General features: G+C 40.1%; 1 pseudogene; it reads right to left on the reverse strand.

Moving 5' to 3' along the window:
- Nucleotides 1-3,854: 3,854 nt before the first annotated feature.
- The window catches only part of LOC102760227, a 43,756-nt pseudogene continuing 38,063 nt past the window's right edge, over nt 3,855-9,547 (reverse strand).

Consider the following 9,547-nt stretch of genomic DNA (forward strand, 5'->3'; position numbering starts at 1 on the left):
AAAAAAGTGTGGAATGCTAATATTGTCATTCAGATTAAATTCTACTGGTCCCAATCTACTTTTTAAAAAAAAATATTATCCCCAACTAGCGCCCTCTACACACACTACACACAGCTGATGGCTCCTATGGCTATAGCACATCCTAGTAAGATATGAATAAATACTGTACATTTGGGCTGATGGAAGCAGGGAGGTACCAAGTGAATCAAGAACTGTGGTGATCCCCAGTGTAGTCACTGCACACTGGGGTTTGGTTTCATTAGAGAAAATATGTGGAGGAGTCAGCAAGGAAAAATATGTAAGATGCTGTGCCTGTGAGTTTGGCCATGATAAAAGCCCAAAGAGCCATTACACAGATCATAATGTACCTATGAGGATGTGATATGTTTAGCCAAGAGGAAAGTGTGGTTGTGGTGGTCATGGTCAGAGATGCAAAGTGAGAAACTGGTGGAAAGATGGAGAGGTGTAGAAAAAAGACATCAGGGAGTGTGTAGTCCTCTCCTCAGGAGGTCAAAGGGTTGATTGATATGAAGTAGGTGCCTTCTGGGTAAAGCAATAATCTCCATAAATTTTAGTAATTTTTACCAGGTTTTCCTTTAGGCATGAAAGTACAGGGATGCACACCTTAGCAGAGAGAAAGGAGTATACCAGAATCACAGGATAAGCAGGCAGTGAATTTAGGAAGAAAATAAAAAGATAGTAATGCCTACTTTGATTATTAAGAGGTAGTTAATTCATGGGTCTTATTGGGGCAGAAATCTTAGTATCCCAGGTGAGGTTGTCTCTGGCCTAGGGAGCAAAGGCATCTATAATGGCACTGTTGTGACCTGAGGGCATGTCTTCTGAGGCAATGTCATCTCCAGTGGTGAAGCTCTGGTATGTGGGACTCATGTATACTTTCCAAGTGGGTAGCCACTTGAGCTGATTTGGGCCTCCAGATTATAAACAAATGAAAGCAAACAAATCAGTAGTAATAAAACCAACAGTCAACAGAATGGTGTGCAGCTGCACTTGACAGTGTTTGTTTATTTGTTTTCAGTGTAAAGTTAGGTTCAAAGGGGTTCGGCACCAGATAAGCGATTTTCTAAACTTTGAGACGATCTGTGGTTAATGAATCCCAAGAGAGTATGTTTCCTCCATCTGGCCTTCAGCCCTTATGGGGTGGGGGTAAGATTGAAAATTTATAAGAATAGGTGAAAGCCTGGGGCAAGATAGAGAACTTTAGAGGTATACTCATTGGACTAGAATTAGAAAAAGGAGTTGTTTGAAGACACCATTATGTCTCTCAGTTAAACTGGCTATTTGAGACTATTAAGGATATGAAAGTTCTTTTGAATGCCTTTTCCAAGAGTTCAGCATTGTTTATTTTAACAAGTGAAATGTGTGTCTTGGGTACTACCAGTGATGTCTGTAGCTCTGAAGAGAGTAAGTAGTGTCCTTGCAAGGCTTCTCATTATGTCTTCTAGTGTATACAGAAACAGGTGTGATTTTGATTTACATTTGGGGTATCTGTGAGGTAAGAGATCCTCAGCACTCTTTACCTTAAATGGGACACTTTTTAGGTAATGGCCTAATCCCATATAATAAAAGGCTAATATGCAAATAGACAATTGGTCGCTATGACATGCGCTGACCACCAGAGCTCCATTAAAAGATTTTAAATTGCAGTCGGAACATGAGCACGGAACATGGCAGGTGTCAGCAGCAGGTGGCAGAGAACAGAACATGGTGGGCATCATGGTGGAGCAGGTAAGCAGGAGCACCAGACCAAGGTGGGGCACTGGTCGCTGTCATCGGGGTGAGCCTCTAATGGTTACTGAAAATTCTTTGCTCCCATGAGCCCTGGTCCCACCCTGCACTTGCACGTGCTGCTGGCGCTGGTACTGCTCGCACCTGTTGCTGACACCCAGCGCCAGCCCTGATCACTCAGCGCCATTGGCAGGTGCGAGCAGCGGCTGCCAGACCCAATCGTCCTTTAGTGTTTCTCCACCTCCCCCTGCTCCTGAGTGGCCATCAGGGATAGCAGCCACTGCTCCCACCCACTGCTGGTACCAGCCCCAGTCGCTCTGCGCCTTCAGTGGGTGTGAGCATAACTGGTGCCATCAGCACCTGCAAGTGGCAGCGGCAGCAGACAGGGTACCAGGGGTGCGGAGGGAGGTTCAGGGCGGGGGCACAGAGGATAGGTTGGGACCTGCCCCTGTGCCCACCACAGCCTCTTGGCTCACAGTTCCTTTCAAGGTGCATAAATCCATGCACTAGGCCCCTAATAGTTAATAATACCTGTGAAGATGGTGTCATTTGTTGATCAGGGCATTCTGCTTAAGGAAACTGCTTGGAGTTTGGCCTTGTGTGTTGTTTATTGGGTTCTGTCCTTTATTTGGGCTTTCTAACTAAGGGATGGAAAGCAGCAACATTCCATTAAACTCCATCATGTATGATAGCAATACCATTTGCACAGGCTATGAACTCCCATTGCTGTTCACTTAGTTAATCCTGAGGGGATACCAGATACTCAAGAGGTCAAGTCGAGGAGTGACCTCCTTTCTTACCTTGGCATCTGGCAAGACACTGAAGACAAGGGAAGCTACCTCCACCTGAAGGTGGAATATACCAGAGGGCCCAGATTTGGTTCCAACCTGTCTCAAGAAGGCCTTCTTAGCTGTGCTGAGGTTGTGGCCTGCTGTTTTCATGACTCAAAGCATAATGGGTAGCTGGGTATGGGGGTCACAGGTTCAGAGTCTGTGAAGGCCTCTATTTCCAAGACAGCCCAGATCATTCGTTTGTTGTTTTAATATTGTATAGTGTGATGCCAAGGAAAAGGGGGCAACATTTTTGCATCAGAAGATTGGGGCAGCTAATGGCCATCATTGGTGGTCCAGAGGCTCCAGGAGGCATGAGAAGAGGTTGCTAAAGCATATTGAGTAAGGAGTTTCTAATGGCACAAGAAAGAGTACCTCTTAATTTTCATTTGTAAGCACGTTTTTAAAACCAATTTAGTGATTTTTATTGATGAGCAACAACTTATATACTCCTAGGTATCACTAAACTGTGTACAATTAGAGACACAACATTGTAGAAGAGCAGGCAGCAGAATTAAACAGAGCAGACTTAAAGAAAGATCAATCTTCATTATTTTGCCCATATTTCATTATGTGCACACAGAAGCATGAGTGCAATTTAAAACCTTTTAATGGCAATAAAGTTACAATCACCCATCTATGTGATTAACTCCTTAACTCAAAATATTGGATCTGCAATGTGTACATAAGCAGTTTCTCATCACACAATTATTAAAATGTATTTTTCCTGTTGCAAACAGAAACTTATTTTTGTGTTTATTTTTCTTTTTAAGGGCTATTTCTTTTCTGGTAACTGGTGGAAAGCTTTTTATTCAATATTTTTATAAGCTTCATTTTATCATCTATCAAAAACTAAAGGGGAGGGGAAGAAATTGTGACAGATTAAAAATTTACTTTTTAAGGAAAGATGAAATTTATTTTCACAAATTTAAAGTGGTGTTGCTGGTGCAGAATTTATTTTGCTAAGCAATAAGGCTAGGCATCAAATGCAAGTCCTCCCTTCTTCCTCAGGAATAAGTATTATTTCAGAATTATGAGTTTTTGTATATTTTCTTAAATCAAGTGACAGTCTGTTTCAACCAAATGATTCTGACTTGGAAGTTGTAAGACAACACAAATTATGTTAGGCACAAACCCCATGCCATCTCCTTTTCATTCTATTCCATTTTTGCAAAAGAGAGAGTTTCTCTCTAAAGAGACACTAAAGAGAGGAAGGAAGTCAGTGAGAATTGGTGTTCTATAAGCAGGTGTCAGGCACACACAGCACACAGGCTGTTACAGCAGATCCACTCAGTAGGAATGGAGGAGGTAGGCTGTGCAGTCAGCAATGAGCTTCATTACCTGGTACTGGTTAATGACTTTGTGTGTTTGTCTGGTCATCAATGCACAGCCAGCTGTTCAGACCAACCTGGAAGACATCTGCAGTGCAATGACCACTCTTCACACTGCTGTCATGATGGTAGTAGACTACTGCAAATACTTTATAGGTTCTGTGGCATTTAAATTCTTATCTTTAACTCCTGGAGAGAGCAGTTCTAAGCCCACAAGATATTCAATTTTTGCTTTGTTTTGTTTTGTTTTTGTTAATCCTCACCCGAGGATATTTTTCCATTGATTTTTTAGGGAGAGCAAAAGAGAGGGAAAGACAGAGAGAAACACATCAATTGGTTGCCTCCTGCATGAGCCCTGACCAGGGCCCAGACTGGGGAGGAACCTGCAACTGAGGTACATGGCCTTGACCGGAATCGAATCCTGGACTCTTTGGTCTGCAGGCCAATGCTCTATCCACTGAGCCAAACTGGCTAGGGTGATATTCAATATTTTTTATAAGCTTCTGATATCCAAGAGTCTTCTTGTAAGCAAATCATTTCAGGTGCAGCAGGGGGACAGGAGGAAGTTTTTCCAGAGTCACTCTTCAACTGATCTCAACCTCTTGTGTGTGTGTGTGTGTGTGTGTGTTGTTTGTTTTTTCTTTTTGCAGTATAACCTTGGAAATATTCTCTTTGCACAAAGTTTTCCAGTGCATCCTGGACTGTACATATCTTGTCAGACTGGTTATCCAACTGCAAGGTGAAAAATGGCTGCAAAGTGGCAGATCCTTTTGAACTTTACTGATAAATCACAGACCTGATATGCCCACCAAAAATGCTGGGGTCTGAACAAAGTCCACCTGGCAAGTGACTGAAGTCTTATTTCTGGGACCCACTTGCCCCCATTCATCCTCACTTCTGTCGCCTGGTTCTTCCTGCTCTTTCTCATTCATTGAGTGGCTTTTGTGAGTTTTTCAATATTTGGTGAGAGAAGTTTCTTTAGTTTCAACATTTCGTCATGAAGTTCATTTAGAATGAAGCCTAGTATTTCTCATCTTCTTGTCGACCCTTTTCAGGCAGGCTCAATTTGTTGACTGTAAAGAATCTATACATATATGTGGGTTCAAAGGCAGCTCCAGGGCAGATATCCCTCATGATTTTATTCCCAAGAGCTTGTCTGGGTTATGGAAATACTGGCATATTCATAAACTCATTCCTTAGCCAAACGTGCATCATGGATGTTGACGTACAAAGCCTTTGCATTATTGAATGCAGAAGAATGAACTTCATCAGAGGGCAAGCAATCAGTGCCAGTAGTGTAGCATTAATGTAGCAGCAGTTTCCTTTATTGACTTTATTTCCTTTATTTCCTTTATTGTGGTTACAATGATGCTGGCTTATGTATTAGGGTTACATTCTCCAGTCACTCTGCAACCTTTATGGCTACAGGAGCCTCTGAAACTGGAATAAGCCCTTTCATGACTTCAGCCTGCTTTTCAGAGTCCAGGGGACTTAGTTTACACAGAAGCCACAGGCGAGAAGGAAGAGGGTTGAGAATCATGGAAAAGACTGGCCCATGACTTAGACTGACTGATGAGAGTGGTATCCACCACAGAGGCCAGGGCATCAACAGGAGGGGAAGCACTCTCAGCTTCAGCTGGATCTGAGTTGTGCTTTCTACATTGTACAACTCCATTCCATTGGAAGTTGAGCCCTCACCTGAGGATTCAAGTATTTGTCCATTAGCAACTCCAAGGTTTTCAGTAGTATCCTTGCCAACATAAGGGTGGACTACAGATGTCCACAACAGGGTGTCCCTGTCAGCTTCTGCAGGGAGGCAGGACTGTCCAAAGTCAAGCCCCTGACAGCCCTCAGGCTATCCTACAGTCCAAGCATTGCTGTCCAGGGCTCTGAGGAAAGAACCACCAGGCGTAGCATTACTGACTAACTCTTTGGAATACTTAGGGATGCCACAGTCCTGGGTGTCCCCAGTAAGGGCATATCACCCATCAATTTTACATACTGGATTGGTATACCCATTGACCCTAGAGCTTCCGTGGAAATACTAGTCTCACTGCCATCTTTCAAGGAACTATAATATGGTTTTATAGTTATATAGGTGGACATTTTTTTTCTTCGTTTTATGCTCTCTTCTTCCAAGATCGCCAGAGAAACCATTATTTTCCAAAACTTCAGCCTTCACGTTGAACCTATGATCCAGAGCAAGGGCAGACCCAGGGTACTGGCAATCAATGGAGCTGTAGTTTGCTTCTTTAGCTACGTCATCAGGGGTCTTTTTGGACGTTGAGCAACTAAGAATAAATTCCATGGCCTGAGGATTCAATTTGCTTGAAATACTGAGGCTGAGAGTTCTCTCCAAGGTGTCATTGAGTTCAATTACTTCATTAACACCAAACTCTGTTTCTGATATTCTTGTTCATCAGGTAGCACAAAACTGTTACATTGTATGGAGGAAGTTCAATTGAAGAACGAGGAATCACAAAGAACTAATTGAATTCATCAGGGCTAAAATCTCCAAAAATATATTCTGGGCCATGGAAGATTTCAATGAGCTTTTCTGTTCTCCTGACTCTTCATGCTGGTCCCCGCTCCACCCCGCCTCCCCCCGCCTTCAAAAGAACTAAAAAATGTTGGACTTATGTGTCATTAATACGTGAGTCAAATAAATCTCTTTGGAGGAGGATATTTTCAATGCAATGTCATTCTTGCACTTAAATAGAAATAAGTATGTATTTAAGATAGGGGTCTGCAAAGATTTTGTGTGATAGCCAAGTCGTTGGGGTACCCCATGGGTAGCCTGAAAAGGGTAGATTTTATCCCTTTGGAGGTGGAAACAAATTATAGCTGAAAGGCTGTTGAAATAGGCAAGATAAAAGTAAAATATTTACCTGTTGTTGATTGAATAGAATTAGTAATTTTAATAATATTTAACATTAGATATGAAAACCTTTGATGGAAGCCGAGCATTAGGTTTGTAGTAATCAATCATGAGGTACCCTTTATTTTTTGCAGGTTTAGGAACAAGCAAATTTGGGCTGTCAGATGGAGAAGCAGTGAGAATAATAACTCCTTTATTAACTAGGTTTTATATAATAAGTTTTAATCCTAGAAGGCCCTATTTTTAACTTGAATTGGACCATATTAACTATTTTAACTAAAAGTCCAAGGGACATAATTTTAGTATTCCAGTTTGTGTTAAAGATTTACTTTAATTTTTATTATTATGTTTGAGCATCTATGCCCAATATGAAAGACTTTAGGACAATGGGCACCATGACTATAAGAAATTTAGGCAAGCCTACAATTAAAGTAGCCATTTTCCTCTATTTATTTTGTTGCTTTTAAAGCTTATATGGAGAACAATGTGTAAATTTAGTGGAATTCCCCAGGTAAAGGTATAATTTGAGCTCTAGTATTAAATCCATGAGATTTTGTCAATTGTTGCTTTTTACCAATTGTTAAAGTTAATTTAGAACCTAGATTGTAGAATTCACAACAGCCAATCAGTGTGCCCTTTCTACATATAAATTTTCTATATAAATTTTGGATTGCCAACGGATCAAATTATGAAACTTTTAATAATTTATTTACATATTAGATATACATATATCATTTATTATACATGTATATTAAAATATGCATGTATAAATAATATATTTATTAACTTTTTTCTCCCTGATGCAAGGGGATTATTTTTAAATCAATAAGTAATCTAGGGCTTACATGATGTTTGCTAGATGTAGAATATATTCAGTACATAAGGCTTCAACATCCCTCTTCTTCCCACCTTTGGGCTTATAGCTGCCTAAAGCTATAGTTTCACCCCTCCCCTTTTTTTAGGCTTTTAGTTACTTGAAGCTGTGGTCTTCCATTTCTGTCTCTGATTTATTAGAGAAAGAAAAAGGAGGGAGAAGGGGCCAGTGCCTCCAGGCAACCTCGCCCTAAGATGGACCCAGTCCCAAGTACTAGTATAATCAATCTCTTCCCCACTTTCTTTTCTTAAGCAAGATTACAAATCTTCTGCAATGTGCTCAGGCACTTTTTAGTTTCTCCCTATTGATGTATAAGAGTTGCCTCCTTAAAATTAAATAACAAAATTAAATGATAACAAAAATTTAAAAAATATATTAGACAATTTGAGGCCGTTATTACTGTCCTGTATATAGACCCCAGACTCTCTAAGGTTGACTGGAACACCCTAGAGAGAGGGGTCATTGGTCAGAGTGAACCATAGGGGCTGCTCAGAACCGCCAGGAGTGTGTTAGGTAAACATACAAAGAAAGGAAAAAACTTTAGCTACTTAGACATATAAGCCACTCTAAAAATCTTGATAAGGGGATTTTATTTGTACATTTTAATGTAGTCACAGTCAGGGAAGAGGAACAAAGGGAACATAAGTCAAGGACCAGCCTTATCACACTGGTGCACCTATTCACCTACATGAGGTGTTCACAGACTGTGGATATGTTGAGGTATCAGGAAAATCAGAATTTTTTAAAAATTTGCAGTGCACTCATACAAGTGAAATCACACAGTGTTTATCCTTTTGTGCCTGGCTCAACTTAGCACAATGTCCACCAGGTCTAATTTTTAGTTTCATTCCATTGCGGTTAAGGAATACACTTTGTATAATTTTAATATTTTTATATTTATTGAGACTTATTTAGTAGACCCACATATGGTCTACTTTGGAGAATGTTTCCTGTCCACCGGAGAAAAAAATGTTCATTCTGCGTTTTTTGGTGGAGTGTTCTATATATGTACGGACTATTTTATTTATAGTGCTGTTCATGACCTCTTTTGCCTTATTGATAGCCTGTCTAATTATTTTATCAATTATATAATGTCAGGGATTTCAATTGCCAAATATTATTGTACAAGTATCTATTCTCCCTTTGATTCTATCAGTTTTTACTTCATGTATTTTGGGGCCCTGCTGTTTGGTGTGTTGATGTTTATAATGGTATCTTCTTAATGAATGAAATCTTTTATCAATATATCATGCCATTATTTGTCTCTGGTAACAATTTATGGCTTAGAATATTTTGTCTTATATTCGCACAGCCACCCCAACTCTCGTTTGGATAATACTAGCATGAAATATTATTTTTATGCTTTCACTTTCAACCAACTTGTGTCTTTGGATCTAAAGTGAATCTTTCATAGACAGTATATATATAGTTGGATCATGTATTCTTTTATTTATTCTGCTAATCTCTGTGCCTTTTAATTGGATATTTTAATCCATTGCTATTTTGCTACTTGTTTTCTATATGTCACATCTGTTTTGTCCCTTAATTCCTCCCTTACTGCCTTTTCTGATTAATTTTTTTCCTGGTGGACCATTGAATTCACTAGTTATTTTTTCTGTATTTTAACTTTGTTCTTAGTAGTTAGTCAGGGAATTACAATGACCATCCTTAATTTACAAAAATGAAATTAGAATTAGTACCAACTTACATTTAAATACATATAAAGCCCTGCCCCATTGCAGCTCCATTCCTCCCTCTTTGTGTTGTGATTATAAAAATTAGTAACTTATACAACACTAGAGTCCCAGTGCATGAATTCGTGCATGGGTTTGGTCCAGCTGGCCCACCCCGATGGGGTCCGATTAAGGCCGGGACAGCTGGGGGG

The sequence above is a fragment of the Myotis davidii genome, unplaced genomic scaffold (assembly GCF_000327345.1).
Source record: "Myotis davidii unplaced genomic scaffold, ASM32734v1 scaffold1016, whole genome shotgun sequence".
Classification (NCBI taxonomy): domain Eukaryota; kingdom Metazoa; phylum Chordata; class Mammalia; order Chiroptera; family Vespertilionidae; genus Myotis; species Myotis davidii.